At 46.4% G+C, this 17,902-nt stretch overlaps 1 protein-coding gene across 12 annotated transcripts in view; it reads left to right on the top strand.

Annotated features, from left to right (window-relative positions):
* The window catches only part of ZHX3 (zinc fingers and homeoboxes 3), a 125,017-nt gene that overhangs the window by 19,799 nt on the left and 87,316 nt on the right, over positions 1-17,902 (top strand). For 3 of the 12 annotated variants that reach the window (XM_086702199.1, XM_086702200.1, XM_086702201.1), the window contains exon 1: positions 1,737-1,985. The exons of 6 other annotated variants lie outside the window; for them this stretch is intronic. The gene's annotated coding sequence lies outside the window, so the exon portion shown is untranslated. Of the gene's footprint in view, positions 1-1,736; positions 1,986-2,238; positions 2,369-2,900; positions 3,388-17,902 lie in introns of those variants that run through there. 3 more of the 12 variants (XM_086702206.1, XM_086702211.1, XM_086702208.1) reach the window with 2 other exon arrangements.

Here is a 17,902-nt window from a genome sequence, read left to right as displayed (position 1 = left end):
TCCAGATACTGCAGATGAGCAACACGAGTCCTTGCCCTCAGAACATTACAGATGATATTCAGGTCATAAGGGCTATAAGGAAAAGTAAAGCAGGGTTAGGGGAGAAGAGAATGATGAGGGGGGGTGGGACTTGATATTTTAGTAGAGTGGTGTAGATAACTTTCTGAGGAGATGACTTTTGAAAATTTTGAAATTTGTAGTAAGGGTACATGCCTTTCTGGTATCTGGGAGGTAAGAAACACTATGTGCAAAGGTCTTGAGGTAGGAGTGAGGCTTCATGTTCCAGAAGCAGGAAGGAGGCGAGTGTGGCTGGAATGGAGTGAGGGGGCAGAGTGCCAGGAGATGCAGTTAGAGAAGGGGAGGGGTGTTAGGTGGGGCAGAGGGGGGCTCACACTTAGGTTCTTGGAGGTCCTTGGTGAAAAGATTTTGATCTTTGCCCTGAGTGGGATGGAAAGACATTGGAGACTTTAGAGAAGGGGAGAAATATGTTTTGACTTAGTTTTTAATAGAATCTCTTTGGCTGCTTGAGAAGAAGCTGAGAGCAGAGTGGAATTGAGGAGAGCAGATAGGAGGTTATTGCAATATTTTAGGTGAAAGAAGAGGAGGGCTCAAATAGGGGTATTTGAAAGGTATTTGCTCCTGGATTACAGGTGGGATGTGATGACAGGAAAAGAGGAGTCAAGGATGACTTCAAGGTTTGGCCACAGCCAGCAGAAGGATGGAATTCACCTTTACTGTGGTGGGGGAGACTGAAAGGAGCAAATTGAGGGGCAAGTTCCAGAGTCCGGCTTTGAATATGTCAAGCTTGACATACTGCTCAATATTTATGTATAGATATGCTGTTTTTCAGAATCTGAAGGTTAAAACACAACCTGAAGTTAAAGTCAGCTTTATTTATTGAACACCAGGCACTGTGTGGAAAGCCCCACGTGTGCTGTCATTTAAATCTTCCCATCATTTCTACTGGCTTAATTACTAATATTTTCAATGCTCTTTCATGGATTAAAGATGAAATGCCATGTCCAAAGTCACTCAGCCAATCATTAATCTGCCAATATAATGCAGGGCCGGGATTCCAACCTAGGTGTGGTCAGACTGCAGAGCTCTTGCTAGATTCTAAAGGTGGGGATCACTTTCTGAGCATATCTGCCACAGCCTTGGGCTCCATAACAAAACAGGCACCTGGGCTGTGTGATAAAAAATCAGAAAAGGGTCCAACCCCATCCTAGGTGTTACAGGTTCCACAGTAGAAGCTGTAAACAAAGGACAACATTATTGTACCTGAGGGGACTGATGCTTGCAAGTTCTCAAGTCCCTGAAGATTTAATGTTAAAAAGCCATCAGAAGTTGTCGTTTAGAAATAGAAGAGATTAAAAATTGCTGTGGAGCATTGATGGGATGAAAGAAAAACCAACTCCCAGGCGATGCTTGCTGGAAAACACCAGGATCCCTGCCCTACATCCTTTCGAAAGGGTAGCCTAGTGTGACCTTCCTTAGGTGGTCCTCTAGAAAGACCAGGATATAGAGTACAAAAGCCGGGAACCTCTAGGGTCGCGGCATCCGCTCCCCTGTGCCCTCCTTCTCCGCCCTTTTCAGTCTCCACGCGGGGAAAAGCGGGACGACACCTGCGCATGCGTCCGGGGCAAGGTCCGCTCCCCGCGACGTCAGGGGGCTCGCGCCCGCACTAAAGCCCCGCCCCCCGGGCGCAAGAGGCGACCTGGGCGGGGGGCCTCGGGCCCCGCCCCCAGCCGAGCCGAGCAGGGCCGAGCCGAGCCGAGCACCTCCGAGCGCGGCCGAGCCGAGCCGAGCGGCCCGGAGTCGGTTGGTGCAGCTGCGTCCCCGCCGCCCAGCAGTCCGAGGCTCCGGCGTCGCCGCCGCCTCCGCGGGGCCTGCGCCGGCCGCCCGCCCGCCCGCCGGGAGGGAGGTCCGGAGCGCGGGGAGAGCGGCCCGGCCGCGGGCGCCGCCGCCACCGCCGCCGCTGCCAGGTGAGCTCCCGCCGCGGCCCGCCGACCCCGTGTGCCCCCGCGACTGTCAGTCTCCGTGTCTGTGTGTCTCTCTGCCTGTCAGCTCCCCCGCGTCTGCGCGAGCTCCCTCCCGCCACGCCTGACCCCCGACCCTACCCGCGGCGGCCGCCAGCCCCTCCCGCCCGCTGCCCCGGGTCTTTCTGTCAGCAGCCAGCACCCCCATGCGCGCAGGCTCCGCCCCTTCCCCCCGAAGCCCCGCCTTCGCCCCATCTGTCAGCACCCCCCACCCAGCCCGGGCGTCCTGGGGCTCGGTTGTAGCCCCCGCGGGCCGCAGCCGCGACGCGAGCAACAGGGGGTGCGGAGGGGAGGGGGGCGCCCGCAGACGCCCGCCTGTCCCGGCGAGGGTGCGTGTCCGAGCGCGCGGGTGCGGTACCGCGTGGGCGCCCGGGAGCCGGCATGGGCACTCGGGGGGCGGCCTGACCTGCGCGGGGCGGAGATGCCGGGCGGCCCCAAGCCGGTCGCTCCGACTCTCGCGACTCGCGCGGCCCCTGCCCCTGGTGTAAAGAGCCTCCGCTCCGCCAAGGAGGCAGCTGAGCCGGGACTCCCGCCGCTTGGGGTACAGTAGAGCCCTGAACCCCGGGACCCTCGTTTGGGCCCCGGCTCCCCGGATGCCCAGAGCGCCGTGTGAGCGGAGTTTGGGGCTTGGTAATCCCAGTTTGGGATTTCCATTCAGAGAAGCCTGTCGGAAGTGACTGAGGAGTGGGTGGGATGTGGAGCTTGGGTGGGAAGTGTTTGAGAGCTTGAGTCACTTTGAGTTGCGCGGTTGGCATTTCTGAGCAGTGATTGCCTTGGGCTCGCGCCCTGTGAGAAGCTGTTATGTGATGGGGAGGGGAGGTTAGGTGGAGGAGGGGGGGGGCACACTCCTTTCTGTTTTCATCTGTGTCATGTGAACACGTAGTATTCATGAGACTCCACACAGCTTCAGTTTTAAAAAGGATTACAGTAATTTCCATTTATACATGCTCTTGTACGTTGTGATGTTGATGTGCTTTATTTGTAGTAAACTTAGCATTGCAGTATTTCAAAACGAAGAGAAAATGCGTCCTAAAACAATTGGTATTTTGCCGGATAGTTCTCAACCACGGGAAAAGAGCCAAAAGCGCACTTCATTAGCTGGAACAACTTATTCGGGCTTAATTTGTTTCTAAGAGACATACAGTGGAAAAATCCAGAAGCAGCACAGTAGTATCAAAGACTCCTAGGAAATTAATGAAAGGGCCCTTCTCTTGCTGCCTTGGAAAGATGGTATCAAAGTTGCTGTAGAGGGCCGAGCTCACATGTAATGATAAACATATTAACCAAGTTGGTTTTGTGACCTTGATACATTGAACAGCGTTTGATTTGCACAGTGCTTCGGCAACAGGTAAACATTGCATGGGGAGTGGGGTAACTTTTGGAGAAAATGTTCCCCATGTTTTGTTTTGTTTCCATATTTAAGTAAGCTTTCAGAGTAGGTGAGCCTAGGGTCATCTCACCATAGGAGTGTGTGTGTGTGTGTGTGTGTGTGTGTGTGTGTGTGTGTGTGCATGTGTGCGCGCGCGTGTGTTTTAAGGTAACATTAAAAATTACAAAAGTAGGGGCACCTGGGTGGCTCGGTTGAGCTTCCGACTCTTGATTTCGGCTTAGGGTCATTATCCCCAGGGTGGTGGGATAGAACCCCATGTCGGGCTCCTCAGAGCCTGCTTGAGATTCTCTCTTTCTCCCTCCTTCTGCCCCTTTCCCCACACTCACGCTTTTTTCCTGCTTACAGATTATGTACAGTTTTACACGTAGATTATGTATGTACGCCTCCTACATGAAGGCATGAGAGGATGGTTGACATAGGGATTCAGTGGTGTGATTATATATAATTCTTTGCTTAATCTGATTTGCAACTTTACTCTGCAGCTGGAGGTATTGTCTCCTCTATAGGTACATTTAATCTATTCATTACTCATAATACTTTTGTATGGGTAAGAACCTGTCTTCCCTTTGTGATAGTTTTAAAAAGTAAATTGGAGCCTCTGCTTAGAGCATGCCAAAAAACTTTTCATCTTAAAGTAAAACCTGAAGTCCTTGCTGTGGCTGAGTAGACTACCTCCCTGTCTTCACTTCCAGTTTTGCCAAACAACTTAAAAACTTCAAGCATATACTAGCCTCAGTGCCTTTGCATTTGCTGTTCCCTCTGCCTAGAACTCTGTTCTCTGGATATCATGGTTCTTGCCTCAGGTCTCTGCTCAGATGTAACCTTATCAGGCTTTCCCTGACCCCTCTGTGTAAAATACACCCCACTTTCCTGTCCTCCTTGACCCACCTTGCTTTTCTTCATAGCATTTACTACCACTTAGTAAGTGCATATTAAAATGTTGGTTTATGTCTCTTTCCCTCCATTAACCCAAGAGTGTGAGATTTTTTTCACTGATGAATCCTCAGGGCTCAGAACAGCACCTGATACACTATAGGTGCTTTATATTTGTTCAATGAATGAGTAAATGAATGTTCATTATACATCCATTCCTGTAACCTTCCTGTAGCCTCCTAGTTTTTAGATAGGTCTATCATGAATTGGGGGACCAATCCCTTAGAAGTCAGGATAAGTCCTCTCCTTTACATATCTGAGAAGAAGAATTTTCCAAGTGAGGCTTATAATCTTAGAAAGAATTATAGTCTTGATTTAACTTGAACAATTGAGGAAAGAAACATTTTTGGCAGATGTTACTGGCTTTTTTATGCATTATCCCTTGTGTCACTTTGGAAATCTTGAAAAGTATAAAGTATCCCTGTTATGTTTACAGCTGTGATTTCAATTTGGTAGTTCTTAGTGATAGTGTAAGCCTCAAGAGCATAGTGAGTTTTTTGTGTCAACAGATACCCAGAGATGTAATTACAGCTTTAATGTGTTTTCATTTGAGGAGTAGCTGGTATATTTACTTATTTTCCTGGCAACTCTATCCTTTTCAGCTCCTTGCTTATCAGGTTTTGGATGGCCTCACAGGTACACTTAATATTTTTTTTAACATTTGAAAATAAATCCTTGATCTCTTGAGCATTTTACATCTCTTGTGTGACTCTTGAACTGTTTTGAAAGTACCAGTTTCATCTTTCAGGATGAATTGATATCTGTAGTAAAACATATAATTGCATTTTCCTTATAGGGATGGGACAAATTGTATCGTGGGGTAGAATTTTTACAGAAAGAATATAATGCTTTTTAAAGGTTTGGATTTCAAGTTAGAGTACTTTAAAAAAATATTTATTTATTTTTTGAGAGGAAGAGACAGAGTATGAGCTGGGGAGGGGCAGAGAGAGAGGGAGACACAGAATCCGAGGCAGATTCCAGGCTCTGAGCTGTCAGCACAGAGCCCGACATGGGGCATGAACTTGGAAACGGCAAGATCATGACCTAGGCCAAAGTCGGACGCTTGACCGACTGAGCCACCCAGGTGCCCCCAAGTTAGAGTACTTTTTTAAAAGTTTATTTATTTTGAGAGAGAGAGGGGGCAAGAGAGAATCCCAAGCAGGCTCTGCACTGTCAGCACAGAGCCCGATGTGGGGCTCATACTCAACAAACCTCAAGATCATGACTCAAGCCGAAACCGAGAGCCAGACGCTTAACCGACCAAGCTACCCAGGTGCCCCAGGGTACTTTTAATTTTAATGAGTTTTTGAAAAAAAAATCATTTTTTCTCATAAGGAAAAGGATTCCTTTGAACACAATCCAAACAGAGACCTTCAAAAATGTTTTTTTCTTATGCCTCAAATATGCAAGAACTTAGGGGGAAAATTCTAAATGAAAATTTTCTTTTAAAGGCCTAAAGGCAATGTGTTAAGAATTTATTTTTATTCCATAGACATTTATTGAGCACATAGTTGGGGGGGGGAGTTCTGTGTGTTTTTGCATGGGCTACATGACCATGTTCCATTTTAGATTACCAACCTGATTTCTTACTATTTCTTCTCTTTTGTCACTTGGCTGCCTCCCTTCTGTCATCATATTCTCTCCCTAAATGATCTCCTCTATTCCCAGGACTTTAATACCCTTTAAATGCTGATGCCTTCCTCAGTTACATCTCCCTCCTGGACCTTTTTCTGGTTCTAGTCTTGCATTTTTACCCACCACCTTCCTGCTATCTCTACTTGCTGCCCCACTGGAATCCCAATCTTCATATGTCCAAAATATCTCCCTCTCAGACTTCCAGATTTATGTTCCTCATTCCTGACTCCTGCCTTCACTCTCTGCCAGCTTTCCCTGGCCCCTGCCTTCCCTATCGCAGTGTCCTTAATTGTCCTCTCGTTGGTCAGGCCAAACACATGAAAGTTGTCTTTGATTCTTCCTGATTCCTCATCCCACATCCAACTCATCAGCACAGACTGTTGTCCTAGATGCCAGAATACCTCAGATCCTCCCTTCTCTATCCTCATAATCCAGCTGCCGTCCTTTCAGCTGGATGACTGTCCCAACCTATACCTGGTCTCCCAGCTTCCAGCCTTGCCTTCTTCTAACCCACGTACCCGTTGCAGCCAGAGTGATGCTGCTAAAAAGCAATCCAGATTGCATCACCCCACTGCAGTGGCTTCCCACAGCACTTAGACCCAAACCCACACTTCTTAATCAGAGGTGCTCGGCCTCTGTCTCTCTCTCCAGCCTCTGACCCTTGCTCATCCATTCTTCTGTCAGGTTGGAACTGTCAGTTCCGCAAATGTGCCAGTTCTCCTCCTCTTCTGTACAGGCCCTTCTCTCTGCCTGGCACCCCTCCCCCTGCTCTCCTCATGGAAAAATCCCTCTCAGACATTTGCTCTCAGCTAAAATGTTCCTCCTCAAAGGGGCCTTTCCTGGTCACCCCGTTCCATGGTAGCTTCTTCCCCCATACCTGCGTTGTACCCTCTTAGTATATGTGCATTTCCTGCTTAGTACTTCGCCAGAATCCCAGGTGTCTCATTTATATCTTTCCTTCTTTTCTCAAAAATTTTTTTCAAGTTTATTTATTTATTTTGAGAGAGAGAGCACATGCACACAAGCATAGTAGGGGCAGAGAGACAGGGAGAGAGAATCTCAAACAGGCTCTGCACTGCCAGTGCAGAGCCCGACGTGGTGCTTGACTCACAAACCGTGAGTTCATGACCTGAGCCAAAACTGAGAGTCGGATGCTCAACTGACTGAGCCACCCAGGCACCCCAAAAAACAGTAGTTCCTATCTCATAGGGTCATTGTGAGTGGCATAAGTACACAAGAACAATGACCTGGCTATTAATATTATAAGGAGGGAAAAGAAAAGACCTTTAGCCCCATCAACAAATTAGAGTTTGGGTACGAGTGAAAGACAATATCTAACAGTATTGTTTCATTGACTCAGGTTTTGAACTTATAAAAATGATCAGGGAATTAACTATTTGGCTTGTGATTTATAATCATTCTGCTGATGTATGGAAACATTGTTTGGATTCAAATTTGTAAAATGCTTGAGGTAAGACAGTTTTCTTCTTTTTAATCTGCTCTCCATCTTAAGAAAGATTCTTAGGGTAGAGAGATCTTTTGAGAGGCTGGTCATTTTGAGTGTCTAGTTAGTTTTTTCTCTTTCATTAGAAAGGTACTCACCATTACTGTTTACTTCAGTAGTGAATATCTTACTTCAAACAGCCAAGCAAACAGTAGGCCTGGTATAGGCATGGTGGGCTGGGCAGCCCTCACAATGAAATATCTAGGCACAGTTGAATTTTCTGATGGGATGGCTTATGATCAAGTGCTCGTTTGGTGACTTTCATCCACTTTATGCAGTAGAGGGTGAGCATGTTTGCTAAGACTAAGTGGGAAGAGGTCAGAGTGAAAACAAAGAGATTTGACATATAATTGAGGTCAGGAAGGGTGAACTTGGGGCAACGTCCATGATTTCCTGACAGGATGCAGGACTCTGTTGAGGTAGGAGACGAGACTATGGATGGATTGGGGTATCAGTCGTGTTCAGCTTCCTGGATTTAGGAGCGTATGGTTGGATTCAGCCAGGGTTGGGGTTTGGTGGCAGGAAGACAGTGGAACAGAGGATCTGCGGGTATTGTCCAGGGAGTGATTAACATGCCAGATAAGGGTTTTTAGGCTGGATGAGGGGGAGAAAAGGAGCAGAGGTGTCAATGAAGGCAAGGACTGCATATATTGGAGTGATGGAGTAATAGGAAGACGTGGTTAGGTAGGGGACATGTGAGTGGAAGATTTCAGAGCTGGAGCAGTTAATTACTGGACATGACAAGCTCCTGAAGTGAACCCATTGAAGATGAATGAAGCCAAGGAGGTCAATTAACCAAGAGGCTGGAGAGTTGTTTGGGTCATTCCCGTAGTCAGAAAACCAGTCACAAGGATGTCAGGATATTAGGGTGGAGAGAAGGAAGGCTGTGAAGTCTTCAGTGAATGAAGTACTAGCAAGAGAAGAGGTGTTGATGACCAGCCTGCAGGCACCTCAGAAGATGGGGGGGTGGGGGGGTTGCCTGAGGGCAGTGGAAGAGCAACGACCTGGAAGCTTTAGTGGTTGCGAGGTCTCTCTGGAAGGAGTTGGCCTCGGCCCAGATCCCATATGCTTCAGAAGGAATCCCAATTGAAGTGGGCAGCATCGATGGCATGTTGTATTGTGTTTCTAAACTTGGTCATGAAAATCATCTGAGGGTGTGTGTTAAAAATACAGATTCCAGGGTCCCATTCCAGACCGACTGGATTAGAATTTATAGGAGAGGAGACTGAGAATGTACATTTTAAAATGCCCCCACCCCACCACCACACACGTACCTGGTAATTCTTTATAATTAGGCAAGTTTTGGAAATGTAGCTGTAGTGTTTAAGATCATGGGGTCTGGAAGCTGACAGCCAGGGTGTGAAAGAGGTGTGGCGGGTAGGAGTGAGCCTTAGCCTATGACTCTTAATAGCTTAGCTCTCCAGGTCTGTCTGGTATCAGAAGCAGTGAATTAAGGGACCCTCCATTAGAGGCAAACACACTGACCACAGCAAGAAGAGACAGCCAGTGATGACAGAGATGAAAACACTGTATAAGATAATTCAAAGTCTAGCAGTTTGGAGGACCTGCATTGTAGAAGAGAGTTGTTTGCCTCAGTAGCCCCTGAATACATTAATCATAATTGTTCTCAACAGGAATAGGTCAAGTTATGGTTTGGTTAGTTCTGGAGGCCGAGAAGGAAGTAATGCAACTTAGAAAGCTTTCTAGCATAAACTAGCATGTTTTAGTGCTTCAGTTATCCATAAAATTAACTTGTGTGATACATTTTTATCTCTGAAGATATGGAACTAAAACATTTACTCAATGACCTGCTAAAGATAAGAGCAGTATGATCCCCAAGGGGCTTTATACATGATTAGAGGCTTAATATCATGATGGCCGTGGCCCTACCACCCCATTCTCTGTATTTTCGCCAAGAAAATTCAGTTCCTTTTCATGGAAAAGAAGAGGAATCCTGCAAAAGAATAGCTACTGGGAGGAAATTTGGAGTTAGCCATTCTTGGCTGACCATTTGGAGCCCCGTATTGCTAGTAAGGAGGTTTGGGTTTGTTCAGAATATTTCAACTATACTTCCAACCTAGTTTGTCCTACCCAAACACCAAAGCTGTGGGAAAATCATGTCAGCCCTGCTAGAAGTGGTTGCTATGGACCTTGAGCCTAAAACTTGATTTGCTCTATCATGTGTTCCATTTCTTCTTTCCTTTTAGCACAGCTGGTACTAAGAAGCCTGGCTTTCAGACTGCCACACTGGGTGCCAAACATGGCATAGCATCTTGGATATATTCCTGTCACTCACCACATCCTTCCACTTACTGCCTCATCTCCTTGGTGAACTACAGGGAGCCACTTGAATGCACATCTTGAGACCTAGAAAATGTGGCAATGGAGGTTTAGTAATGCCAACCCAACCTGAACTTTCCGTTTGCAAGTTAAGATTTTTTTTAAAGTAATGCCATTTAGAGAAAAAGTGGGAATTCAGACTATTTTTCCCTTTTAGAAAAACATCTTCTAAAGCTAACAGATACTAAACAGAGGCCCATGAGTATTTTAACAGTAATAACATGCTCTTTATTATCACACTTATCTGCCCTATGGGGCCCAGGAACCCCTGAACTCTGTTGTATTCTGTATTAATGAAGGCTCTACTATATTGTGATGCTCTTATAACGTTTGAATCACTACGTGTACTCAATTTGTGAAGTGTTTCTATGTCTACTGCGAACTAGGCACCTTGGGGGTTAAAAAAGAAGGTCTTTGTTCTCAGATATTTTTAAAAGTTCGACAATGTACATTTAAATCTCTAACCTCAAGCAGACGACCCTGTGTGCTGTGAAGGAGGTGTAATCAAAATGTAGGCTCAAGGATGAAGGAGGTTATTTCTGGTGGTGGGCGGACATGGCGAGAGGGGATGGTGTGCTTTCATGGAGGGTTTGTATTCAGACAGGACCTTGAATTGGGTAGAATTTGGAACTGTTATATTTGATATTCTGTTTACGGAGGCATCATTTATTTTAGCAAGACTACAGAGATACTTTGGTGCTTAATGAATTAGCTTTCACTCATCCAGAATGCCTCACTCCTTAATTATTTTGGATAATTTTTCTTTGTAATTAAGTATGAAGTATTAAGGAATGTGTGGTGGAGAAGAGCTTTTATGGGAGCCCTTAAATAATCTTGGGATCATAGTAGATGTCTCAAATTCTAAAAGAATTGGAAATATAGTGCTATGGTAGTGAATAGAAAACCAGAGTGATAATGGAAGGTATGTGTTTGGGTATATGGTTTAGGAATTGGGGGAAGAAGGAGCTCTAAGTGAGATGGTGAGGCCTTTGTAGGAAAGAAACGTCTTCCCGGTTAGGGGACCTCTTGAATACTCACTGTCTTGTTTCTGAGTGTCTTTTCCAGGAATTGTTGGCAATGAGGGCAGGAGAGCCCTGTGGGCTGGGGCCATAATAAACTTCTCCCTTGTTCTAGTATGGCCAAGCACAGAGGGTTTTACAGAATGGGTCTACCTGCTCTAGGTCTGTATGTGCCTTATTTCTGGGCGTGGCCTGCTTCAAAGCTATATATTTCTGACAGAGTGGATGCTTTTTGGCTGACACGTGTCCCTCTGGGTGAATCCTCACTCCTTTGGCAGGCCCATTTCTTGCCATGGTAGGTTAGCTACAACTGGACATCATGTCATCCTTGCAGTTGGTTTTTATTAGGTCTGAGACCTTGCAGCCAGTTTTTCCTTTCCCATGTAAGACTGAATTTTCACTCTTGTCCTTGCCCTGTCATTTCAACACTTAATTTTCCAGGCAGTTGAAAAACATACCATTTGCTACCTTTTATGCTGAAATGGGGCCCTGGCTCAGAATTCTGATTTTTTTGGGGAATCAGCATACACGGTTTTGAAACAAATACTATTTTCCTTGTTTATTCCTGATAATGCCAATAGCATTTTAAAAGCTGAGATATTTGGTAATGCTGTCTATCCCATTTTACCATGCAGGTGACTGAAGCAACTCTTAAGAAAATGAATTCAGTCACTCACCAATAATGTACTTATTTTATGCCAACGGTGTGTCAGATGCTATGCTAGACACCAGTGGGGAACAGTCAGACATGGTCTTTCTCTGGCCTCGTGCCACTTATAGTCTGGTGGATCTATGGATCTATCCATGATAGATTTGTAGATAACTATAGGCCTGGAGACAGAAAGGCGTGGTGCATAGTCCTGCTTTTGCCATTTACCAATTATATGACCTTAGGCATTTGACTCTGTGTTCAGAATAACACAGACTCTGTGTCAATGTGAATAAAAACCTCTTTTAACACGGTTTATGAGAGTTTCATAATAGTTACATGACACTACATAGAAAAGAGCTTTGAGAAGGTCAAGTCACTGTATATGCAGATACAGGTGGGGGTCATCAGCCCCTGCTGTTTAATAGGAATGGCTAACAGAGGGTTTCCACTAGTGTGTGGGTTCAGAGAATGCCATGTACTTCAGAGAATCCCCAAATATAATACTAGGACTAAATACTATTAATATTTCATGAATTCTAATGCTTTTAAATAATAAGAAAACCAGCTATTTTTGGTGCCTGGGGTTAATGTAGGCTACTTAGTCATCCCTAGCAAGCTGTAGATTTAATACATACTGGCATTATTTCAGCAAACAATGCTTCTGGATATTTACTCTCTAACTCGAAATTTATTACTACAAGAATGGATGTATATGATAATAGTAGCAGTCTAATACATACTTTTATTACGGAGTAGACATACACAAGTTTATCTGAACAGTAATTATAATAAAATAAAAGGTATCCTTGGTAAGAAGTAGGAGGTATATTTAGTTTTTTACAGATTTAGGTAGATAAGGAGTTTTGAGCTGCGAGATTCCTTTTTGGTTCTAACCTTCTTTTGTTTTTATGGTCAGTCTTCCTGCATATCCCTGAAGGACCTTTCATGTAGATATTTTCTGTAGTAACCTAGACAAGACCCTTAGTCTTTCGGAACTTCAATGTAGTCATAAAATGTGGCCTTTGCTTTGCCATGCCTGCTTCACAGAGTTGAGACATTCAGACCAGACAAAGGATTGGAAAGGATGTGCTTCTATCTGTGATGGTTCTCATTAGTCCACAGGTGTAGTGGTCAGATAGTTCTGGCAAATGAATGCCTGTGTCTTGATTTGTAGGGCTGTGTCTTGATTTGTAGTACGGCCTTGTTCAGGTTTCCTGATTCTTTCTCGTTAGGATTTTTTTTTTAAGTTTGTTTTATTTTGAGAGAGAGAAAGAGTGGGGCAGGGGCAGAGAGAGGGAGGGAGAGACAGAATTCCAAGCAGGCTCAGTACCATTCATGCAGAGTTTGGCGTGGAGCTCGAACTCACGATCTGTGAGATCATGACCTGAGCCGAAATCAAGAGTCAGATGCTTAACCAACTGAGCCACCCAGGTGCCCCTGATTCTTTCTCATTAAAATTCAGTGCCTTCTACATCTTTTGGTCTCGTTCTCATTAAATAGCTTTTCACTTTATGCTTGGTTAGCCATTCACCAATATTTATTGAGCTTTTGCTATGTGTTAGGCATTGTGTGGGGTGCTGGGCATATAAAGGGGAGAGGGCCAGACACTCTTGGCTGTTTGGTGGGGAAGGAGCCCAAGGCTACAGCATCAATTCTTGACTGAATTTCCAGCCTGCTGGCCTTCCCTATGTATTTCAGACTTGCCAGTTGCCACAATTGTGTGAGCCAGTTGCTTAAAATCTCTTAATGTCTGTCTGTCTGCCTGTCTGTCTGTCTCTCTCTCTCTCTCTCTCTCTCTCTCTCTGTGTGTGTGTGTACGTACTTACACACATATATCCTATTGGTTCTGTTTCTCTGGAGAACCCAGACTGATAACATTACTTAACAAATGCTGTCATCCTCGGTGCAGAAAGAGGAAGAACAAATGTAAACAAAATGCTTAGTGTGGTTTTTAGCCATGTTGAGTTTGAGGTGCCCGTGGAATCCACATGGAGATATCAGCAGGCAAATGTAGTCAGGTCAAGGAGAACTCACACAAGTGGTCTGGACTGCGGATAGAGAAGTTTGGAACCCCAGGAAACACGAACATTTAGGGGAGAGGCAGAGGAAGAGGAGCCGGTAAAGGAAACCAAGAAGGAGTAGATAGGAAGAAGAGCAGGAGAGAGTGGGGTTGTGGAAATCTGGGCAGGGGAGAATTTCACGGAGGGAGTGCAGCACTGTCCAGCATCTCAAGGTCAAGAGAAATGTTGGTATATGTCCTGGGAGGTGTCATCGAGGTGACTGTTTCAGTGTCGTCGTGCATTACAGTGGGTGGAACAGAGTCCATGGCGATGACATGAAGATGCATGTTTGCTGCTCCTGTTTCCTCAAGAAGCTCACTTGTGCAGTGTGAGGACAAGAAGGGGCTGTGGGAAGGGATGATCTTAGGATGGGAGGGGCTGCAGCATGTTCAGAAGTGAAGAGACGGAGCTAGAAGACAGGAAGAAGGCAGAGGTGCAAGGGAGAGAAAGCTCACGTGCTCCCCGGGGTGTAAGGACCCGCACAAGGGATGGCCAGAGGTGTTGCCAGAGGCAGAATGCCTGTTTCACTTTGTATGGAAAGAGAAAAGGTATTGGGGATACAGGTAAGTTATAGATGGGAGGAGACTAGACGTTTTGCCCTCGTCAAAGCTTCTATTTTCTTTGTGAAATGGACCTTCGGCAGCAACTGATAGCCAGGGTGAGCTGGTGCAGTAAGGTCTCTGAGACAGGAGTGAAGGTATAACGTTATTGCTGCGGGGCTTGAAGTGGAGCCTGGTTATCACTCCCCATTGTCTGTTGAATGTAAGTTTTGCTCCGCAGTCTGATGTTTGTACAGTCTTCCACAGTCTCCCTTTAACTAGTTCTGCCAGGCCACCTATCTTTTCTGTTTCATTCCAGCACCCTTGAACTTGAACTTCAGCCAGGAGTGTCTGCTGTAGCGCTGGAGTGTGGCCTAGAGAGACTGGGCGTTGTAGGGAGGATGCCATCAGACTCAGAGCCAGCAGTCCTGTGGTCCGATCTCGGCCCCTCCATTTACTAGCTGTGGGCCTTGGACATAGCTTAACTTCTCTGGGTCTGTTTCTTCATTTGTAAACTGTTAATTATAACAACAATAATGAAGGATGGTGGTGATGGTTGTGTCAGAGGAGAAAACATACTTTAAAGTACTTTGAAGAGGATAAGTAGTATATAAATGGAGCTGGTGTCATGAGGCCATGAGTAACCCTAGCTCCAGGCTTTTGTATAAATGCTCTTTACCACTAGGGCTCTCCACCTTCTCTCTGTCTAAATTCAGCCTGTATTATGTAGAGACATGCTAGCTCCTGTAACAGATGAACCCCGCCGAAATCTCAGTGGCTTAAAACAGTAGACGTGTTCATGCCCATTTCAAATCCAGTCACCTGTGGGGGTGAAAGGGGCCCAGACTGATGGATGTGCTGCCGTCTTCAAACCGTTGTTGCCAAGATTGCTCTGGGTGTCCATGTCCTGCCAGCGGAGTGGGGGAAGAGAAAGTATGGATGACTATCTGGGAGGCTTTTATGCACCAGGCTTAGGATGGGAGCTGGTGACCAAGGCCAAAAGAGAGATGGCTGAGGGAGGCATTTACTGGGTGGGAGGCAAATTTGGGGCATGTAGGTTTTCATGTGCGCAGAATGGTGGCAGGGGCTCTGAGAAGCATCGGGCTGGCCCTGTGCATCCCTACGACAGGACAGACAGGCCACTCCTGCCTTGGCAGACAGGACATGGGAAGGCCAAGGGGCCTGGGGCTGGTTCCTGGTGAAGGCAAGCATTGCAATGGTGGGAGAGAAGCCCTCCAGCTCAGGGGAGACAGGTGGATGAGAACTGGGGTATTTACACACCTTCTAAAAGCTGGGGAGGCAGACACTGTTTACCTTTCCCAAGATGAGAACACTGATGAGGTGTGGACTTGACAAAAGCCACACAACAAATCAGCAGAGAAATGAGCTAGGACTTGAGTCTTCTGACATCAAAGCCCCTGGAGGGGGAGCCAGGAAGTACCCCACCCAGAGAGCTGGAAGAACTGGGCTCTGAGGTTGGTTGGAGGTGAACCCCTGGGCACAGGGTAGAGGAGGACCTCCATGGTGGCTGCACCTTTTATGAGTGACTCACCTTTTGGCTGCTTCAGTTGGAGGAGGCCAGGCAGGACAGGAGCATTCCAGGCAGAGGCAAAGACCCTGAGGTTGAACTGTGCTTAGAGGGTTTGGGTACTGAAAGGGGACTGGGTTGGTCACGGTGAGCGGCAGGGGGAGGTACATGAGAAGATGCTCGAGAGGGAGGCAGGGCCCAGATCACACAAGGGTGTAAGGCCATGGCAAGGAGCTAAGATTTTATTTGAAGGACAGTGGGAAACCATTGTACGTTTTGAGTGGAGGGTAAAGGGTGGTCCAGTTTATAGTTTAAAAAAGACAACTCTGAGGGGCGCCTGGGTGACTCAGTTAAGCAGTTGACTCTTGGTTTTGGTTCAGATCATGATCTCGCGGTCATGGGTTCGAGCCCCGCATCACGCTCTGCAGTCATAGCATGGATCCTGCTTCAGATCTCTGTCTCCCTCTCTCTGCCCCTCCCCTGCTCATGCGTGTGCGCGCGCTCTCTCTCTCTCAGTCCCCCCCCCCCCCAAAATAAAAACGTTAAAAAAAAATGGACTACTCTGGCTGTTGTGGAGAATGAGTGGAGGGGAGGCCATGGTATATATTGGACGCAGTGGGGGTGGGAAAAGGAGGAATTGAGTAGAAGTGGGTCTGGAGCTCCAGGCAGAGGTTCAGGCTGGTAAAGAAAATTGGATCCTGTATTTCCTGTTAGCTCACTCCCTGTTCTTAGCCAAACTTCCTGTGAGTAGCCTTATCCACAGTATCTACTTCCTCACCTCCTCAGCTCAGCCCTTTGCACTCTGGCCTCTGTCACTGCCGCTTTCCTGAGATGTCTTGGGGAAAGGGTGCAGCCCTTTGTGGTTAGCCAAGTCTGAGTCTTTAGCTCTCGAAGGCTTGATTTGCATCCAGTAACACTGTGAGCTGTTCCTGCCTTGGAATGTTCTCACTTAGTCCCTTGTCTCTCTGGTTCCTCATCCTGTGGCCCCTTTGCTGTCTCCCAACTTCTCAGCCGGGCCCTGAAATGATAGTATTCCCCCAGCCTTCTGGCCTTGGTCCTCCTGGGTTCTCTCTGTGCCTCTTTGAACAAAAGAGTCCTCCCCACTTTCATCATGCCAATGTCTACTTGCCTTTCCAGCCTCATCTCAGGCGCCCTCTCCTCCAGGAAGCCTTCCCGACCCCTCAGTCTGGGTTAGGTGCCCCTTCTCCTTTTTCATTTCTCCTGGAGCATGAAGTGGATATGATAGCACTTAGCACCCTGCTTACTTATTTGTCTCTCCAGTCTAATAGTGCTTGAAGGATAGGATTACAACAAAAGGCCCTGTGATCTAGGACAAAGATTGCTTTCTGTAGTTTAGGTGAAAGCCACACTTTGTAATGAAGGTATCTACACCTGATTGTATGTCCTTTAGTAGAGCAGTCATTTCTCACTTGGTCTGAGGACTGGGATTCTGGTATAATGTCTTCTGTGAACAGAAGGAATTACCTCAAAATAATTAGTAATTGTCTCCATCTTCTGAAAGGAAAAGAAATCTGAGAATTTAAGAATATGAATTGGCTTCAGAAGAGCTTCCAAAGACCTGCCATGCCTGGTAATTTCGTTCTCCATACCCTTGTTCCCACTTCAAAAATGTGTTCTATGTGCCTCGTATTTTGTGATTCCACAGTTGTGGGTTCGCCATTACAGTTGCCTCTGTGTTGATGAGCACTAAAGTTCTCCTGGACTGAATTGTGATAGCCTTTGAAGGCAGCAAACAGGGTGAACGAAAGACCAGCTTCTGCCTTTATACCCTGCCTCCTGCTAACTGGCTCACTGTGTGAGTGAAAAACTAGAGACAGCACAGTATCCTCTTAGGCATGCAAGTCACAACCCTGCACTTTCAGCAAGGTGGCCAAGGCCACTAAGCTCTCTTCTCCTTCAAATGTCTTCTTCTACCCCTTTTTTTAAAGTTTAAATTTTAGTTAACATACAGTGCAATATTGGTTTCAGGAGTAGAATTCAGTGATTCATCACTTACATTCAACACCCAGTGCTCATCACCAGTGCCCTTTTTAATGCCCATCATCCATCTAGCCCATCTCCTACCCACCTCCCTCCATCAGCCCTCAGTTTGTTCTCTATTAAGAGTCTCTTGTGGTTTATTTCTCTCTCTCTCCTCCCTTCCTCCTCTCCTCCTCCTCTCCTCTCCTCCTCACTTCCCATATGTTCATCTGTTTAATTTCTTAAATTCCACATGAGTGAAATCACATGGTATTTGTCTTTG

Source organism: Puma concolor, chromosome A3, assembly GCF_028749965.1.
Source record: "Puma concolor isolate L17-30 chromosome A3, mPumCon1.1.hap2, whole genome shotgun sequence".
Lineage (NCBI taxonomy): Eukaryota > Metazoa > Chordata > Mammalia > Carnivora > Felidae > Puma > Puma concolor.
This window is presented reverse-complemented; position numbering and strand designations above follow the sequence as displayed.